A 21,261-nucleotide genomic window follows, 5' to 3' on the forward strand; every position below is an offset into this window, starting at 1 on the left:
AACGTTCTCCTTCCACAGAAGACAAAACTGCTTTCAATGTTGCTAACACTCTATCCAAATTGATAGAGCTCAAGTGTTGAAGACAAAATCTCGTGGCGGAACCTGAACCTGTGACCAAGGAAGAAGCAAGGGCTCCGTGCTTGCTATGACAGGGAGCTAGCCCGTTCCTTACCTCAGTCCGTCAGGGCGACAGGATTGTGCAACTCACATAAACACAACTCCGGGAAACAAAGAGAAACACTGAGAAACGCTGCTACTAGCCGAAAGGAGAGCTACAGTCAGAGCCTGTCATCTAAAGCTGCTACCGAGAAAAAAATGACAAACTTCCGCTGCTACGTGAGGATACAGATGACGAATACCCACTGACACCAGACAAAAAAAAACACGTGGGAAAAAAAGATGACGTTTCGGGAACTTCTAAAAACAGAAGAAGCTCACGATTTACAGACCTGTGGTGCATCGGGATTGGCAGGCGGCTCTCCCTCGATGAGGTCACAATTCGGGCTCGGCTTCCCGCAGGAATCGCCGCCCAGAAGCTCCTCCGCCGACAGGATGGGCACCGGCGGCGGCGGCGGCCAAGCGGCCTCGGTCAGGGCGCGGGCGGGCGGCGGCACGCACAGGTTGTAGGAGTAGGGCAAGGTGCCCTCGCAGAAGTCGGCCGGGAAGGCGGCGCCGGCCAGCGAGAAGCGCTGCGCGCCCAGGCAGCGCAGCACGGCGGGCGGCCCGGCCCGGCGCAGCCGCGCCAGCACGGCCAGCGCCACGCTCAGCACCAAGAGCGCCGAGAGCAGCGCCAGCGCCAGCACCAGGTAGAACTGCAGCTCGGCCGCCGCCGCCGCCGCCTCGGCGCCCGCCGGCCGCTCGCTCAGCTCCGGCAGCGCCTCCTGCAAGCTCTCGGCCAGCACCACGTGCAGCGTGGCCGTGGCCGACAGCGCCGGCTGCCCGTGGTCCTTCACCACGGCCACCAGCCGCTGCTTGGCCGCGTCCCGCTCGCCCACGGCGCGCGCCGTGCGCACCTCGCCGCTGTGCAGCCCCACGCGGAACAGCGCCGGCTCCGACGCCTGCACCAGCTCGTAGGACAGCCACGCGTTGCGCCCCGCGTCCGCGTCCACCGCCACCACCTTGGCCACCAGGTAGCCGGCCTCGGCCGAGCGCGGAACCACCTCGAAAGGCGCCGCCGCCGCCGCCCCTCCCGGACCCTCTCCCGCCGCCGCCGCCGCCGCCGCGGGCCAGAGCACCCTGGGCGCGTTGTCGTTGCGGTCCAGCACGAAGACGCGCACCGTGGCCGTGGAGCTGCGCGCCGGCGAGCCGCCGTCCTGCGCCCGCACGGCCACCGTGAACTCGCGGCACTGCTCGTAGTCCAAGGAGCGCTGCGCGTACAGCGCGCCGCTCCGCGCCTCCACCGACACCAGCGGCGCCGCGCCCGCCGCGCCCGCGCTGCCGCCCGCCAGCCAGTAGCTCACGCGCCCGTTGGCGCCCGCGTCCGCGTCCCGCGCCTGCACGCGCAGCACCAGCGCGCCCGCCGCGTTGTTCTCCGCCACGTACGCGCTGTACGCCGCCTCCTCGAACACCGGCGCGTTGTCGTTCACGTCCGACACCTCCAGCACCAGCTCCCTGCTGCTCCGCAGCGCCGGCCTGCCCCGGTCCCGGGCCACCACCGTCACGCGCTGCTCCGACGCCTGCTCGCGGTCCAGCGCGCCCGATGTCACCACCTTGTACGAGCCGCCCGGCGACGCCACGATCGACAGCGGCGCCTCTCCCGACAGCGAGCACGACACCTGACCGTTCTCGCCAGAGTCTCTGTCCCGCACTTTCAGGACGGCCACCACCGTACCCACCGGAGCATCCTCAGGCACCGGGCTCGAAAGCGACAGAATGGTGATCTCAGGGGGGTTGTCATTCACGTCCAACACCTCCACCTCCACCATGGAGTGTGCCACCAAACCCCCTCCATCCTTCGCCTCCACAGGCAGGCTGAACGCGCGCGTGTCCTCAAAGTCCAGTGCCTCCTGCAGTATGATAGACCCGCTCTCTGCATTGAACATAAACTTCTGAAGTGCCTTGATCGGCATTTTCCCAAAGCCGTAAGTGATGCGGGCGTTGGTCCCGGCGTCAGCGTCTGAGGCTGACACGTTCAGTACTGCTGAACCTGGTGGCGCGTCTTCTCGTAGGCTTATGCGGTACCGGTCCTGTGCGAACACGGGTGGGTTGTCATTGGCGTCCGTCACGTTAACCCAAATCTGGACAGTCCCAGACCTCACAGGATCCCCGCCATCTACCGCCGTCAGCACCAGCTCAAAGGAGCTCTGCTTCTCTCGGTCCAAGGCTCTCTCCAATACTAATTCCGGTTTGCTTCCTTCCGGACTGTTCTTCATGGTGAGCGAAAAGGACGGGTTGCTGGTTAGTTGGTAAGTCAGCAGCGAATTGCTGCCCACGTCTGCATCATGGGCCATCTCCAGCGGAAAATGAGTTCCGGGAACCGTCCATTCACCAATCTCCAGGTCCAGAGCAGATTTGCTGAATGTCGGCGAGTTGTCGTTCATGTCTTTGATGTCCACCTCGACGTAGAAAACGTTCAGCGGGTTGTGCACCAGCACCTCGAAGCTGACGGAGCAGGTCGCCGAATCGCCGCACATCTCCTCCCGGTCCAGCCTCTCGTTCACGTACAGGTTCCCGTTCTCCTCATTCACAGTGAAGTATTGCTTCTCCTCGCTCAGCCGCAGCTTGCGCGCCGGCAGCTCGTCCGCGCTGAGCCCCAGGTCCCGCGCCAGCGGCCCCACGAGCGAGCCTCTGCCCAGCTCCTCGGGGATGGCGTAGCGGAGCCGCTCGCCCGCCGCCCGGCACCACACGCACAGCAGCAGCAGCAGCAGCGCGGCCAGCAGCGCTCGCCCGCCGCCCGGCCCGCGCCTCTGCCGCCTCTGCCTCACCGCCATTCTCTGCCCACTGCGCTCGCCGCGCTCCTGCCGACTGCCGCTGCCCTGCCTCCCTTCCAGCCGCTCTCGCCGCCCAAAACAGACACCGCTCAAACACACCCAGCTCGCCGCGCCGCCTCTCGCCGCCTCTCGCCGCCGCCGCTGCTGCTGGCGGTGCCGCTGCCGCTGTGGCCGGCGCCGGCCGAGCGAGCAGCCTGCGGGGGCAGGACGCTGCGGCGGCGGCGGCTCCAGCGCCGCTCGGCGCCGGCCAACAGCGACACCCGGAGGCGCCGCCGCGACACTGCAGCCGCCTTGTTAAAATTCATTTCCAGTGCGTGCAAGGCACCTTCCCCCTTATGGGTACCATATCGTGTGCAGGTTGCAACAAGAGACAGGCAAAATATAAATTTGCACAATCCAGTTGCATTTCTTTTCCAAACCCTGCCTATCTCTTCATGCCCAACTTGCAAATCTTTTCAATCTTTCCTGATATTTCACCTTCCTGCCCTCAGTTGACACTGAAGTACACACAAATGAGTTCGCATTACTCTGAAATGCTGAGGTCTGGTTCTGATTCTGGACAACAATTAACACCGAGGGAGAGATGTTAAGTTCTAAGGTACTGTGCATGCACTCAGGCCTGTGTCATTGTACACACTTCCCAAAAGTATGGAAAAGAAAGTACAGGGCTCTGCAGGCTCTGCACTATGCACATGCTGGCACCCACTACTCTTCAATGTAGATAAACCCTCAGTGGTCTTGGTGGACGCTTGAAACATCAAGGTCTTTCATAAGAATTGTTACAATATTTCCTCTGCTTTGATTTGGAAAGCTTCTAGACAAAGGCCCTATCACCTGGTCAGCCCATCTAATATGATCAACTGAAAATTTTACAGTGATTTTTCACGATTCATACACAAATCAAAAACTCCATATGACTTTATTGAGGAAAGTATCTTCGGTCTATAATTTTCACTTGCATTGCCATGACTCTCCCTTAAAAACTCACACCCAGAGAACCTGGAAATTCACTGAAGCCAAGGGGCCTAAGGTTACACTGAGTTCAGAGGGTTGCTAGGTGTCTTTTAACTGCACTGGGTGACTTTACCAAGCTCCAGATATTGCTTTTTTCAGAACAACAATGCTTCCTGGCACTTAATAACCCTAATAACCCAAAGAAGCCAACCCAAAAACCTCCCACTGACCCACATGGGGCTGATTCTTCCTTACTGTGAGAAATCCAGGTCTGCACAGTGTAGGAAATCACACAGAGGAGAATGTAGTCCTGCAGTCCCCAAGAAATAAGAACAATCTCCAGGTTGGTGGGACTGGCCATCTGTGCTCTACAATCTGTACTGTGCTCTGGAGCTTGGCAGAAGGGGTCCAGAGGTGACTGCTGCTATGGAATAAGGCTCCTTGATCTTTTTTATGCTTGTTAGCCACTAGGAATCAACAATGGGTGGGGCTGTGTTCCAGTGCTCTTCACCAGGTCTTTTTTGCAAAGCAGAAGCTCAAATCACTCCCTCATTTCTGAGTATTTAGAAACAAAACCAAAATCTGTGACTGGCCTCTCTGAGGGAAATAGTGGACTCCTGGAATACACAGCTGCATTCTCATATCTCTGCCTTAAAAGATGTTTTACAAGGCACCTGAAAGTCACCAGTGTCTGAACGAGCAGGTGAGACTGTGAAGTCTTACTTTGGACAATGTAGTAGTGGGTTCTGGTTTTGGAAATGCACCAGTGCTTCCATAGGAATTATGAACCATTCTACCCATTTATAAATCATTCTACCCGTATGCCATCATTCTCATTTCTCTCAAACCCTATTCAAATTTCAGGTTTGTTTATGACCTCATCATTAACAAAAATACCTCATGAGAAGATAATGCATATGATCATGCACGTAAAGGAGATAGAGCTGTCTGATCACCACCATTCTAAGAATTATAATTATTCAAAAGCACAGCAATGATGAATGGACAACTAAAAGAGGAGTGGTTATCCAACAGTGACATGGTCATCAAATTATTCACTATGGGGAATCTCTTCCACTCTTCTATCACACGCACTGTTCCACAAAATTGTGACTTACTCCCAAGGCCATGATTACATCTGTTCACTCAGAACTCGAACTCAAGGGTCAGCCACTCTCCTGCCTTCCTCACCAGCTACAATGTGACTAAACAGACACTAAAGAACAAGGCCTTGGCACATGAAGTTTTGCCACTACTTCTAATTAAACACACATATAGAGAGGAAAAAGAAAAAACAATTGTATGAGCAAGGCAAGGATGCATTAAGTATGTTTGCAGAGAAATCCACCAGGAGGACAGCTCAGTTTTCACTTTGACCATAGAAATTCATTTCTGAGAGTATCTGGAAGTCTTTGAAGTCTCCAGCTGCAAGTGGTACCCTGAGATCTTACTCTGGACCACAGGGTAAGAAGACCTGACTTTAAAGGCTTTATAGTGGGCCTCTTTCTCATGGTAAGTTTTGTGAGAAAATTGAACAGGCTCTCTTTTACACTATGTTTCTTCATCCTCAAACATAGAATTTTGTCTTAGGTAACCAAAGTAAGTATTTCCTGAAAAAAACATGGCTTCTAATGCAAAAGCACAGTCCAAAACCAGGGAAACAGAAGCATGACCTTCCAGGGACAAAATGCCTAAAAGGAAGTGTTAATACAACTTGGAACAAACTCTCCATTGACACATCCAAGGAGATATAATTTAGATAAAGAGGTTTCATACAGGAATTAGAAACTTGTCAAAACTGTGGAGCAACTCCTCTAGGAAAGCCTCCAAGGAGCAGAGTGATGTGCAAGGATTTTCCCAGGCTCCTCTATCAAACCAAGAAAGTTGTGAGTACGAGTCTCATTCAGACCTTTCCTGGTTTATGCCATTTGACTCTGAGCCACACTATTTATCCCATAAAGCCAATGGGAGCTGCCATATTTATTTGCTGAAATCTCCCTGCTAGGCAGCATGGCTGTGTGGTGATGATCTCCCATTATGGGGGACACCTCTCATGCTTGCTCCTCAAGGCAGGGAGATCTTTTACCAAGAAGAGATCTTTGGACAGGTCCAATTTGAGACCTATCTGAAATGCAGCTGGACATGCATCAAACTTTGTTAAAGACACACTTGCACAACATCACATTAAGCCACTTTTCATAATACTTCTGACAGAGATTCTTTAGACAATCCAAATCATTCATTAATTACATCTAACCAGGCATCAACCTTCAAAAATGCAGAGCTATTGGACAAATGCTCTCTTACCAGAGGCCTGCCATTGCCTTTCAACCAGGGAAACCAGGATCATAGACAAAAATGGCTTACCATGAAATCAAACAAATCCTCAGTCAAAACCACATTAATCCCCCTAATTTCCTAGTAGGAATTCAACCTCTTGCTCTGCATTCACGGTATTCAGTTGCACCATGGACAAATTCAACTATTTGAATTATTGTTGTCTTATGTGAACTGCAAGTCAAAAAGAAATGAACATTAAAGGTTCAGCAGTATTTTATGAAGCCTGAAGTATATCAAAGTCTTTGTCTTGGCAGCTAAACGCCCTGAAAGTGTGAATAGAAACTGCTCCCCCAGCCCCTTAATTTCAACAGCTCTCCTTTTCCAGGTCTGTCAGCCAAACTGAGACCCAGTTTTAGAACATGAAAAGCAACAAGGAAGGAATGACAAGAGCACAGAAGTGAAGAAATTATAGCTTAACATTTCAGGCTGTGTCAAATGCAGCAGGTACACAGGGAGGAGTAATTAGTTTCAACAAGCACAGATCTCCAAGTAATTTCTTTGGAGAAGAAGAAATGGAAAATGAAGAGGAGCACAATAATAGGATTAATACAGCAAATAGGGGAAACTGAATGTTCCCACCACACTTTTAGGCATTTCAAACCACAGCCAAGCAAACTTTCTGGTCTCCCTGAGGACAGAATGCTTTGGCATGCTCAAATATCATGCAGGAGGGGAGCTACCTTTGAAGACAGACATCATTGAAAGACATGTTTCCCACATGACCTCTGTTATGGAGAATGAAGATCATAATACAGACAGATGCATCAGAACATAAAATGTTCCAGTGGGTATAAGCTACATGTGGCTCAGTTAAAGTCTCAGTCTTCAAAGTCAACTCAAATACAACATCATTCCTTCTCAGCACACAGGCATTTCAGAAGATACCGGACTTTGCAAAAATTAATGCATATTTATGTCTACATCCTAGGACCAGCACTCTCAGGAAGAGCCCTATAGACATAAGAGAGGATTAAATGAGTAAGTTTCTTGCAAATACTTCAAATGAAAAGTGAATTTCCAGCCGAAGTACCCTCTCATCCTTTACATTCCTAGCATTCTACAAAAGCCTATTAAAACCACTTCTGCCATCTCTGATGGTGATTTTCTAAGCAATGTAAATCCCTCATTCACAGCACATACCCATGCATCATGTCTCTAAATGCAGAGTTATTGGACAAATGCTCTGTGATCAGAGAACTATCACTGCCTTTAAAAACAGAGAAACCAGGATTGCAGAAAAGGTGCCACAGGCCTTGGTACTGTATCAAACCATTGCTCAGGTAAAACTGCTTTGATTCACCTTTTTCCCTAGTAATATGACAGACTCTGTCCACCTTGTTCTGCATTCACAGCCTTTATTCACGCAATAAATAACACCAACAGTTACTTCATAAAAAAAAAAAAAGCCATTAATAACATCTGAAGGTTGATCAAGGCCGTGAAAAGCATAATTCAAACATGATGAAATTCTACATCCAGACACAGAAGGACATATAGATGGAAAAATGATGCTTCATGCAGCAGTTCTTACACACAGAATTTCTGAAGGAAATTTGCACTTCCCTGGGTATTGTTTGCAGATAAATTCATCAGAGGATTGACCTCCCCTTTCTGGATGCAGGAGAAGGGCACCTGGTGTAAGTGGCAAGGCCTTGGCAATCACCACGACATGAAGAGACACCCAGCCAGGTGGAACATCCAACTCTCTCTTGTCCTGCTTTAGGCCACTCTCTGGCTGATTGTGCACTGACTGCTCTCCATGAATGTGTGACAAGCAAGAGCATTGATGCTGCTGACATGTCCAGACACGTTATCAGACACACAACACGCCCACCTTTAGCTCATAGTAAGAATCAAGGCAGAATTCAACCAGCAGTCACTGGGAAGAACATGAGAATTGGGAAAGCAAACTGAGGAACCCACTTGTCCATATATCACCCTGCCCAAACACCACACAACGTCAAAACTGCCTTTGCAAACACACATCTCTGAAATAGTTGTGTGACCATCTTCTCGTTATGTAAGGACAAAGGTCAAAACATTAACACATGAAAGACATTTCTTCCCTTTTCACACTGCTCAAAGAAACGTAAAATATTCTCAATTTCATAAGAGATGTACAGATCTGATAAAAACCCAGACAAAAAAAGGATCAGCTCAAAGACACCTACAGCACGAGGGTAATTAGGCAACAATGTCAACAGATCTGATCAGATATTACCATATATAATGGTTTACAGTTGGAACATGCCAAGAAACAATGCAGGAGATTAGCACCCGCAGAAAGATACGAATCACTACATACTCTTCAAGATTATGGCACCGGCATTGAGTAGGGAACTAACAATCCTTTTCCTCCTAAAGCTGACATTGTGATATTTACAAGCTTATAATTAACCTGTCATTGAAATACATCCCATCATGCTGCAAATAAATACGAAGACAAAGCTAATGCACTCAATACTTGCTTGCCTCGGTAAAGAAGAGACTCACATTGCATAATAACACAGGTGGACAACTCCTTCAAAATGTGCAGTTGTTTTTTTCAACCCTCGTAATATGCAAGCACACTGACCACATGCACTTCAAAGAAGAAATATCAAGATTGTCAAGGCAAAGGGGAAGGTGCACTCCAGGACAGACAGGCGCAGTAACCGGCCTGAAACACAGAGATGAATAGGAAACCGCACATATGAACGTCCAGTCAGCAACAGATTTACTGATCTTGCTCCATATCCCCGCCAGGTGTAAGCGTGCGGAGTGAAACAAGGTCCACCTCCTCTTATTTAGAACACAGACTATGGGATGAAAGAGCGTGGAACTGGGAAAGGAAAGCATCAGGGAAACAGTGTGGTTCAAAGGAACTCACCGGTGCTGCGGCTGGGTCCAGGGGGGGAGCACCGGCAAAATCCTGGTCCCCGAGCAGCGGCGCGGGCTCGTCGGGCGGCGGCCGGGCCGGGAGGGTGTCGCAGCAGCTGGCGGCCGAGAAGCGCAGGTGGCTCTTGCGCGAGTCGGCCGTGAGCGACACGTCGTGCGAGTAGGACTGCAGGAAGGCGCGCACGCCGTCGATGCCCACGAAGTGCGAGACGGGCACGCCGCGCAAGGCGCCGCTGTCCGGCGGCAACAGCTGCTGGCGGTGGCAGCGGCGCAGGCGCAGCGCCAGCAGCAGCAGCAGGAAGGCCACGAAGAGGCACGAGACGGCGGCCACGGCCAGCACGAGCCAGCGCGTCAGGCTGGCGGCCGGCTCGCCCGGCGCCGCCGCCTCGTGGGCCGCGCTGCCCAGCTCGGCCAGCAGCTCGGCCACGCTCTCGGCCAGCACCACGCTCAGCGTGGCCGTGGCCGACAGCGCCGGCCGCCCGTGGTCCCGCACCAGCACCAGCAGCACGTGGCGCGCCGCGTCGCGGGCCAGCGGCGAGCGCGCCGTGCGCACCTCGCCGCTGTGCAGCCCCACGCGGAACAGCCCCGGCTCCGTGGCCTTGGCCAGCTCGTAGGACAGCCACGCGTTCTGCCCCGCGTCCGCGTCCACCGCCACCACCTTGGCCACCAGCGCGCCGGCCTCGGCCCAGCGCGGCGCCAGCTCCACGCCCGACCACGCCGCAGCAGCGCCCGAGCCCGCCGCTGCGGCCGGCGCCGGGTACAGCACCTGCGGCGCGTTGTCGTTCTCGTCCACGATCAGCAGCCGCACCGACACGTTGCTGCTCAGCGCCGGCGCGCCGCCGTCCTCCGCCCGCACGCACAGCTGCAGCTCGCGCAGCTGCTCGTAGTCCAAGGAGCGCAGCGCGTACAGCGCGCCCGTCTCCGCCTGCACCGACACGTACGACGACAGCGGCGCGCCCCGCACCCGCCCCTCCGCCAGCCGGTAGCGCACGCGCGCGTTCTGCCCCCAGTCCGCGTCCGTGGCGCGCACCGTCAGCACCAGCGCGCCCGCCGCGTTGTTCTCCGCCAGCCGCGCGCTGTAGCGCTCCTCCAAGAACACCGGCGCGTTGTCGTTCACGTCCAGCACCCGCAGCGCCAGCACCGCGCTGCTCTGCAGCGCCGGCGACCCGCCGTCGGCCGCTCGCACCGTCACGTTGTACTCCGACACCTGCTCCCGGTCCAGCTCTCTCGCTGTCACCACGCTGTAGTAGCTGCCGTGAGAGCTCTGCAGCCGGAAAGGAACGTCCTTGTCGATCGAGCAGCGCACCTCGCCGTTGGCTCCCGAGTCCCGGTCCTGCACGTGCAGCAGGGCTACCACTGTCCCGGATGGGGCATCTTCCGAAATCTCAGTCAATGCAGATGATATTGTCAGCTCAGGGGCATTGTCGTTGACGTCTGTCACGGAGATTGTGACTTTGGCTGCATCGAATAGTGCTCCCCCGTCCCGTGCCTGCACCTCCATTTCAAAAGTAGAGATTTCCTCGAAATCCAAGTTGTCCTTAAGGATTATTTCTCCTGTGTTTGATTCCAAGTGAAAAAGTTTGGATGCCCTTTCTGAAATTCTATGAAAACTGTATTTAACGTGTCCGTACAGCCCCTCGTCAGCGTCGGTGGCCGTGACGGTGACGAGGGTGGAGCCCACGGGCACGTCCTCGGGCACACGCACCGTGTACTCCGCCTGGCTGAACACGGGCGCGTTGTCGTTCGCATCCAGCACCGTCACGCGGATCCGAGCCGTGCCCGTCCGTGCCGGATCGCCGCCGTCGCTCGCCCTCAGCACCAGCTCGTGAAACGCCGCCTCCTCCCGGTCCAGCGCCTTGGCCAGCACCAGCTCGGGACGCTGATCGCCGCCGGGGCCCGCCTGCACGGCCAGCGAGAAGTGCTCGTCACCGCTCAGCTCGTAGCTCTGCAGCGAATTCCGGCCCGAGTCCGGGTCATGAGCGTCTGGTAGGGGAAACCGCGACCCCGGGGCTGTCGTCTCGCTCATGCTCTGTTCCAGCTCAACTTCCTTGAAGGTGGGGGCGTTGTCGTTAATGTCCGTGATTTCCACTTCGATTTCATAAAACTTCATTTCCCCCTCCACTATCAGCTCACAGCGCAGCACGCATTGCTGCACTCGCTCGCACAGCTGCTCTCTGTCGATCCTCTCTGCCGTCACTAAATGTCCCGTCTTCCCGTGCAGAGCGAAATACTGCGTCCGACCTCTTTCTATAATACGGGCACCGCGATCGCGGATCTCCGTCAGCTGCAGCCCCAGGTCCTTGGCCACGTCGCCCACGAACGAGCCCTTGGGCATCTCCTCGGGCACCGAGTAGCGCAGCTGCCCCCACGCCGCCTCCCACGCCGCCAGCAGCACGGCCCAGAGCAGAGCTCGCTGCCGCCGGCCCCAGCGCCTCCCGGTCGCGCACATCTCGCCCGCGGAACCGCAACACCGAGAGCAGTTCCCCACCGCCGATCGGCCTCTCCGATCTGTCTTTCTCCGGCCCTTAACTCCCAGCCGCTCTTCCTCCGGCACTCCCTCCGCTTCGCTGCAGATCGGTTCCGAACCACGGGGACGATCGTAGATCGTCCGCCTGCCGGGCCAGGGATCCGGCGATCTTGCGATCGAGCGGGTCCGCAGCGGGCGGGGCTGCCGGTAGCGCTCCGAGCTTCCTCTCGCTCCTCTCGGTCAACAGCGGCGCCCGCAGCCTCCTCCCGGCACTGCAGGCACCGAGCGCTGCGCTTCTGCCTTCCCACGGACAGCTCGGGAGGACCGATATTTGCCACCGAGACAATTTTCTCGTGCAGCGGTGACCTCTTGCACCGCCTTTTCTCCAGCCGACCTCGGCTTTGATCCTTCAGGGGATCACGGTCGGGATGAATGTAGACGTATTCCGTGGGGGTGGTGCTTCTACCGCAGGAGGTACTAGTAACTTACTAAAGGCAATATATGTAAATTAAAGCATGTTTTTCACATGTCAAGCTCTACATTACCATCAGTCTAACCCTGTTTGTTCAAAAACCTCTTCAGCAACGGGGTCTGAGATTGAAAACATTAGATACATACCCACACCCACCGATAACCTGAGCTATCAGGCTCAAGCTCAAGCGGGATGAGAACAATTGCATGCTTCTTGAATTCAGGGAGCTAACTTTTATATGATTATTACAGATAGAAATAAAGATGCAGCCAACAGTCTCAAAGGGAAACTTGAAGGGACCAAGAGTCGAATGTTTGAATCTCGCTATTCTCAGTTAAATTTAGTATTTCCTTACTTTTTACACATTTACACCTTCACCAAGTAATTCTAAAGCCACAAGGAAAAGAATTTATCAGGAATCAACTTGCAAAGCATTGAAGTGTATTAAGAAAGTATCACAGGAATACTCTCTTAATCAGGTTGGTACAACAACTCAATGAAAAGAATTGTAGAATAGTAGGAAAAACGTACAGTTTCCCGCTCAAAACTCTGATTAGCCATGAAAAATGTACAAATGAGTTTGATTAACGTGCCCGAAGTTTCCTTTGGCTAATCTCCTTGATACTGTCATATATTCCTATCTCAGATGTCTATGCATGTGAATAGTCAGAATTTTAAAATCTCGCTGTTGTCCAAAAAATCGACATCTCCATAAATCTCAAACCCTTAGGGTAAAGACCAGAGGAAAAAGAAAAACATCGGATGCAAACCTTTCTGCACCTTGACCTCTGTAGGAAATAAATATCTTTAAGAGTAAAACAGGGAACTGTCAGCTAGGATGCAAAAACGAAGCCAAGCCCACTCCTGCATAACCCCCTAAAAGAAGCGACATTCTTTTCTTTCACTCAGAATGCAGAACACAACATTCCAGAAACGTTTCCTTTGAGTCCAACAGGCAACCCCCCTAAAAACCAGTAATAAACGAATTTGTCTAAAGCTATAAACAAATCTCAAATGCAATTTCTGAATCAAAACAGGAACGAAAAAAGATACAACATCATTGTCAGTGATTTTTTTCCTGTCCAACTACATCACACAGAATCAGCAATGGAAACGCATTTTAATTAATAGAGCAGGAGTTTTGAAGACAAAACCTCTTCTATTGAACTTGACTCTGTTCCCAAGGAAGAGCCAGGTGCTACTGCTAGCGTCCTGCTCTCCATGGAAGGGGCATAGCCCTTTCCTTAATTCAGTTTGTTAAATAATTTCCTAAATTCATGGAGATCGGTGTGTGCCTCCCACAAAAAAATAACCCCGGAAAACAGGTGACCACTACTCCAAGTTAAAAAGAGAATTATACTCAAAGCATCTCATCCGAAACAGAAGCCGACACCAAGAAAAGATCAAGACTTTCTGCAGCTACATGGAGACACAAAAGGGGACTTGTCATGGAAACCATGCCGAGAAAAAGAGGGGGGAAAGGACCATGATAGGAAAGTCGCAATAATAGAACGAGCGCTCGACATTACAGACCTCAGGTGCATCGGGATTGGCCGGCGACTCTCCCGTCACGGCGGTGCTGCTCGGGCTCGGCTTGTCGCAGGAATCGCCGCCAAGAAGCTCCTCCGCCGACAGGATGGGCACCGGCGGCGGCGGCCAAGCGGCCTCGGGCAGGGCGCGGGCGGGCGGCGGCACGCACAGGTTGTAGGAGTAGGGCAAGGTGCCCTCGCAGAAGTCGGCCGGGAAGGCGGCGCCGGCCAGCGAGAAGCGCTGCGCGCCCAGGCAGCGCAGCACGGCGGGCGGCCCGGCCCGGCGCAGCCGCGCCAGCACGGCCAGCGCCACGCTCAGCACCAAGAGCGCCGAGAGCAGCGCCAGCGCCAGCACCAGGTAGAACTGCAGCTCGGCCGCCGCCGCCGCCGCCTCGGCGCCCGCCGGCCGCTCGCTCAGCTCCGGCAGCGCCTCCTGCAAGCTCTCGGCCAGCACCACGTGCAGCGTGGCCGTGGCCGACAGCGCCGGCTGCCCGTGGTCCTTCACCACGGCCACCAGCCGCTGCTTGGCCGCGTCCCGCTCGCCCACGGCGCGCGCCGTGCGCACCTCGCCGCTGTGCAGCCCCACGCGGAACAGCGCCGGCTCCGACGCCTGCACCAGCTCGTAGGACAGCCACGCGTTGCGCCCCGCGTCCGCGTCCACCGCCACCACCTTGGCCACCAGGTAGCCGGCCTCGGCCGAGCGCGGAACCACCTCGAAAGGCGCCGCCGCCGCCGCCCCTCCCGGACCCTCTCCCGCCGCCGCCGCCGCCGCCGCGGGCCAGAGCACCCTGGGCGCGTTGTCGTTGCGGTCCAGCACGAAGACGCGCACCGTGGCCGTGGAGCTGCGCGCCGGCGAGCCGCCGTCCTGCGCCCGCACGGCCACCGTGAACTCGCGGCACTGCTCGTAGTCCAAGGAGCGCTGCGCGTACAGCGCGCCGCTCCGCGCCTCCACCGACACCAGCGGCGCCGCGCCCGCCGCGCCCGCGCTGCCGCCCGCCAGCCAGTAGCTCACGCGCCCGTTGGCGCCCGCGTCCGCGTCCCGCGCCTGCACGCGCAGCACCAGCGCGCCCGCCGCGTTGTTCTCCGCCACGTACGCGCTGTACGCCGCCTCCTCGAACACCGGCGCGTTGTCGTTCACGTCCGACACCTCCAGCACCAGCTCCCTGCTGCTCCACAGCGCCGGCCTGCCCCGGTCCCGGGCCACCACCGTCACGCGCTGCTCCGACGCCTGCTCGCGGTCCAGCGCGCCCGATGTCACCACCTTGTACGAGCCGCCCGACGACGCCACGATCGACAGCGGCGCCTCTCCCGACAGCGAGCACGACACCTGACCGTTCTCGCCGGAGTCTCTGTCCCGCACTTTCAGCAGAGCCACCACAGTGCCGGATGGTGCGTCCTCAGGCACTGGGCTCGACAGTGACAGAATCGTGATCTCGGGTGCGTTGTCGTTCTCGTCCGTGACGTCTGTCTGCACTTCACAGTGACCGGTGAGCCCGCCGCCGTCCCTCGCCTCCAAGCCGAAGATGTATTTATTCTTCTCCTCGAAATCGAGCGGACCCACCAACCTGATCTCTCCACTATCACTGTCGACAGTGAACAATCTGCGAATTGCATCCGGGACGTTGCCGAAGGAGTAGAACACCCGCCCATTGGAGCCTGCGTCCGCATCCGTGGCCACCACCTGCAACACCAGGGACCCCGCCGGCAGATTTTCCGCTGCTCGTATCTCATATACTCTTTGACTGAACACGGGCTGGTTATCATTTGCATCCGTCACGTTGATGCGAACCTCTACAGTCCCGGAACTCGCAGGGTCCCCGCCATCTATCGCTGTCAGCACCAACTCAAACGAGCTCTGCTTCTCCCGGTCCAATGCTTTCTCCAGCACTAATTCGGGTTGCTTCTTTCCACCGGGGTTTTCGTCACAGATGAGAGAGAAGGACGGATTGCTGGATAGCTGGTAAGTCAGCAGCGAGTTACTTCCTGCGTCCGCATCTCGGGCCATCTCTAGAGGAAAACGAGCTCCGGGAACCGTCCATTCACCAATCTCCAGGTCCAGAACAGACTTGCTGAAGACTGGGGAGTGGTCATTCACATCCTCGATCGCCACCTCGACGTGGAAAATGTTCAGCGGGTTGTGCACCAGCACCTCGAAGCTGACGGAGCAGGTCGCCGAATCGCCGCACATCTCCTCCCGGTCCAGTCTCTCGTTCACGTACAGGTTCCCGTTCTCCTCATTCACCGTGAAGTATTGCTTCTCCTCGCTCAGCCGCAGCTTGCGCGCCGGCAGCTCGTCCGCGCTGAGCCCCAGGTCCCGCGCCAGCGGCCCCACGAGCGAGCCTCTGCCCAGCTCCTCGGGGATGGCGTAGCGGAGCCGCTCGCCCGCCGCCCGGCACCACACGCACAGCAGCAGCAGCAGCAGCGCGGCCAGCAGCGCTCGCCCGCCGCCCGGCCCGCGCCTCTGCCGCCTCTGCCTCACCGCCATTCTCTGCCCACTGCGCTCGCCGAGCTCCTGCCGACTGCCGCTGCCCTGCCTCCCTTCCAGCCGCTCTCGCCGCCCAAAACAGACACCGCTCAAACACACCCAGCTCGCCGCGCCGCCTCTCGCCGCCTCTCGCCGCCGCTGCTGCTGCTGCCGCTGTGGCCGGTGCCGCTGCCGCTGTGGCCGGCGCCGGCCGAGCGAGCAGCCTGCGGGGGCAGGACGCTGCGGCGGCGGCGGCGGCTCCAGCGCCGCTCGGCGCCGGACAACAGCGACACCCGGAGGCGCCGCCGCGACACTGCAGCCGCCGCATGCCCGCGCTCAACGGGGCCCGGCTTTGGCCGGGGCTCAGCGCCTGCACCGGCCCCGGGGGCTCTCCCCGACTGCAAACACCCACAGCAGCAGCTCTGGCTTAACCACAAGTAGAAACCCTTATGATTACAGCAGCAATATCCGTGTGAGAACGATCTATTTATTTCTAGCTGCAATAGACACGGAAACAAATATTCCTCCTTATCAAAGATTTTCTGCACTCTCTGGTTTGAGATGGTATGAAAATCAGAAACCAAATATGTGTTCCCAAAGTACAAATTGGTTGTCTCAGGCACAGTCAAGGAACTGAAGTCAAAATCTGAAAAGATGATTGCTGAGATATTTTACAATTTAATTGTTCCAGTGGTACCTGAGATATTCTTTGCCCATCATCTGTGCAAAACCAGTACAAATCAAGAGGACATTTTTCCAGTGAATAACACTTGCAGAGAAATGTGAAGCTCAGAAGCAGTGGATCTGCACTCAGATAAATGCCAGTGTACATACATACCTGGCAGAGAATAACAAAGTGCAAAGCACTGCAGACTCTGCCTTACACTGACTCCCCTTCCATCCAGAAAACCTTCTGTGCTTTTGGTGGAAACTCAAAAATTTGGCCTGCTACAATTACTGATTTATTATTTCCATTATTTTGATTTTCCTAACCTCTAGGCAAAAGTCTCAACATCTCCCCAATCCGTTTTAGGACTGCAAAATCAGCTGAATGGTTTTCAATGAATTCTGAAGATTCATATACAAACCCCAAACTTCCATCTGACCCCATCAGAGTGGGGGAGATATTTCAGTGCTGTGATTTTCTGGTGCTTTACCACAACACAGCCTTAAAATTCTTTCCTAGAACACCTGGAAACTCACTTAGGCCTAAAGGCATAAGCTAGGCAAGCTGCAGGAATTTTAAAGGACTATGAGGTCTCTCTGACTGGACTAAATGACTTTACTAAGCAGCAGAACAACAGAAATCCTTGGCACTTATTAAATCAAAGAAGCCAAGCCAAATATCTCCCACTGCCATACATGGGGCCAATCATTGGCCACTGTGACACAGCAGGGCCTGTGCAGTGCAGGAACCCACAGAGAGCAGCTCCTACCTGTGTGGACCTCAGAGACACAAGAAGAATCCCCAGGTAAGTGGAATTGGACAGCAGCATTTTACAGCTACCCACTTGAGTTAAGCAGCTTTTTCATTTTCCTCACACACAACATTCTGTCTTCATTTGGTTCTCAAGGGAAGTTACTGTTTCCTGCAAAGCAGCACTCACAAGTGGGAAGGAAACATGAACCATGGCCTTCCAGGAAACAGAGCCTGAATTGAGATCCAAGGTGGAAAATGTAACTGCCACTTTCATGAACTCTCTATCAAACTATGCACTTCCCCTCTTTTATCACATGCACAGATCCACAAAGAAGTGACATTTTTACATCTCTTAACATATGACAAAATTAGAAGACAGATGTACCCCCCTCACATGTCCTCATTCTACATCAGCTGTAATAACATGTCAAGAAAAGAAAACCACTCCAGCAATGCAGGGATGCATTAGGAGTGCATTCAGAGAAACTCACCCAGAGGAAATCTCAGGCCTCTCTGTGGGCAAGGAAATTCATTCCCGACAGCACTTGGAGCCCACTGAGGTGTCAGGCTGGAAGTGAGACCTTGAAATCTTGTTCTGGACTGCCAGTGTGACTTCATTTCATTAAACACTCCAGAGCTCTCATCAGCTTTTCTACTATGTGGCCTGCTCATACCCCACAGAATTGAAGGCCTAAGTTTGAAGGCCTAAGGTTAGAGGCCGATGTTTGAAGGCCTATGCTTAAAGGCCTGATTTTAAACACCCAACTTTAAAGGCCTATGTTTAAAAGCCTATGTTTGAAGGCCGATGTTTAAAGGCCTATATTTGAAGGCTTATGTTTAAAGGTGTAAGTTTGAAGGCCTAACTTGTGTCAGCTTTAACAAGTACATAAGACACATATCGAATATCTAGAAGTAAGGCACTGCAAGAAATTCCTTTGGAGAAAAAGCACAGAAAAATGCACACAACCATAACTATGTGATCCATATAACAGCTAGGGAAAACTGAATATTTATACCAACCCTTTAGATATTTCAGCAACTCTTCCACCAGCCCTCTCTCTGCACTGGCACAATGCTCAGACATCACCCAACAGGGACCCTTTGCAGACAGACACCACTGGAAGAAGTTTTCCACACAACTTCTCCTTGTGGGGAGCAGGGATCACAACACAGGTCCACACATATGGACTCTGCTCATCACTGATATTTGAAGAAATGTAAAATGTCTAAACAGTCATAACCAATATGCAGCTCAGTTAAAGACTCAGATCAGGATCAATACATAGATGTCATCATTCTTCCTAAACACATGGACAGTTTTGGATATATGCCACTTTGGAACCATTCATGTGAAGTCTATGTCCACATCCCAGAGCTACCACTCACAGGGAAGAGCTGTATCAGACATGGCAGAGGATAAAATGAGTGACTTTCTGGCACGTGCTTCAAATAAAAACTCCAAACCTGGACTTTGCTGGAAAATTAGACTCTCCCATCCCTACAATCCTACCAATTTCAATTAAAAAAAAAAAAAAACAAAAAACCAAAAAACATCAGCAGTAACATCAACAAGTAGGAGCCATTAATAACGTCTGAAGATTTGCTCAAAGCTTGGAAAAACTTAGTACAAACACAGTGAAACTCTACATCACAACTGTAACAAGGACACATAGCTGGTCAAATGACATTTCCCAGAGCATTTCTTAGACACAGAAGCACTGAAGCATGCACTGCCCTGGGCATTGCTTGCAGACAAATTCATTGGAGGATTGCCATCCTTTTCTGGACACAGGAAAAGGGCACTGGGTGTAAGTGGCACAGGCCTTGGCACACCCAAATCATAGAACCCCACTCTGCCTGCTGAGGGGCCAGTCTCTCCCTGGGAGCAATCTCTCCCTGACTGTTCACCATGAGGATGTTACAAGTAAGATCAGTGACTCCAGAGACATTTTCAGATAGAGTTTCAGACACACACAGGCCCATCTCTACCTGCTCATGACAAACAAGTCAACAGTTAAACTATCATTCACAGAGAGCACACCATTATAGAAAAGCAAGCTTATGAATCCACAGCTGGGCCATTTATAATCTGAACATATTCACTTTATGTAGTCCAGCAATGGACCATGGAAGTTAAAAACACACCTGCTTTCTCTCCAACAGTGCTTCCTCACATGCTGCACCTGCAAGGAACTGAAACTCGCAGAGGTACTTTACTGCAAGAACAGTTGCAGAGACAACTAACCATGGCTAACATTTAACTAAACGTGTGCAAGTGAGAAATAAGCCAATTTCTCCCATTAAAAATTTAAGGAAACTAATCTATAAATATCTTTTCCTGTCGAGTTGTAAAAATGAAAGACATGAATAGGACAACGAGGCAAATGTAAGAGATGTGATCAGATACTACCAGATACAAAGGCCCATCTTAAGATCAGAGCAAAGAACAGGACAAGAAGATAACATCTCCAGAAATGAAAGGATCAAGCTCATCTAGATTAGGGCTGTTGGAGAAAATATATAATCTAGGTATTAAAAGTAGGGATGTAATGAATTTCCTTATTGCAAAGCTCCCATTGTGACATTCCAGATTAGAATATATAAGGCTATTCATTAAATACATTGGCTAGACATTAAATACATTACAATACCCTACAAACACACCTGTTCTCAGTTGAACTGAATTAATATCTGTTAAGCAAGACATATTTGGGAAGGAGAAAATTGCATTACTTTATACTACAAATCAACACTAAAAACTCATCTTACCTTACCTCCTAAGAGTTTTTCACACACAGAGCCCACTATTTTCATCTCCTGCCTCTAAGATCTTGCATGCTCTGTCTCGACCTTGATCCTTTGAAAGCAGTTTCCATCAAAATACCAGATATTCAGAGGGTTTCCCTTCAACATGCACCAGGATGACATATAGCCTTAACAGGTATCTTTACAGTGCTCTACTAAGAGGGAAGAAATATTTTCCTGTCAAATACATCTCAGAAAAGAAGCGGGAAGGAGGTGAAACACTACTTGTCCATCAAAAGATACTGAGGCAGCGAGGATCATACGATACAGAAACAACTTCCTTTAAAAAACTCTCCAGCCAAGAGAAGTCTCCCTTATCATGCATCCCTCAAACACAGGAAAGCCAAGATCCGACCCCATGTCCACCGTGGTGTAGCAATAAGCCACGCGATTAGCACGTCCCTAAAAGATACTTTGCCTTCCATGTCAGCAAACAGGACTCCGAAAAGAGTAGAGAAGCTATATAAGAAGGAAGAGCGGACAGAAATTGGTATGGGAACTCACCGGGACGGAGGCGGGATCCGCGGGGAGGGCGCCGGCCGGGTCCCCGTCCCCGAGCAGCGGCGCGGGCTCGTCGGGCGGCGGCCGGGCCGGGAGGGTGTCGCAGCAGCTGGCGGCCGAGAAGCGCAGGTGGCTCTTGCGCGAGTCGGCCGTGAGCGACACGTCGTGCGAGTAGGACTGCAGGAAGGCGCGCACGCCGTCGATGCCCACGAAGTGCGAGACGGGCACGCCGCGCAAGGCGCCGCTGTCCGGCGGCAGCAGCTGCTGGCGGTGGCAGCGGCGCAGGCGCAGCGCCAGCAGCAGCAGCAGGAAGGCCACGAAGAGGCACGAGACGGCGGCCACGGCCAGCACGAGCCAGCGCGTCAGGCTGGCGGCCGGCTCGCCCGGCGCCGCCGCCTCGTGGGCCGCGCTGCCCAGCTCGGCCAGCAGCTCGGCCACGCTCTCGGCCAGCACCACGCTCAGCGTGGCCGTGGCCGACAGCGCCGGCCGCCCGTGGTCCCGC

The 21,261-nt window shown here is 53.5% G+C and overlaps 1 protein-coding gene across 1 annotated transcript in view; it reads right to left on the reverse strand.

Annotated features, from left to right (window-relative positions):
* LOC139597947 (protocadherin gamma-A12-like) overlaps window positions 1-21,261 on the reverse strand; it is a 155,210-nt gene that overhangs the window by 102,138 nt on the left and 31,811 nt on the right. The gene's annotated exons all lie outside the window — the stretch shown is intronic.

This window comes from Agelaius tricolor, unplaced genomic scaffold (assembly GCF_023055355.1).
Source record: "Agelaius tricolor isolate 1412-34295 unplaced genomic scaffold, bAgeTri1.0.p SCAF_18, whole genome shotgun sequence".
Classification (NCBI taxonomy): Eukaryota; Metazoa; Chordata; class Aves; order Passeriformes; family Icteridae; genus Agelaius; species Agelaius tricolor.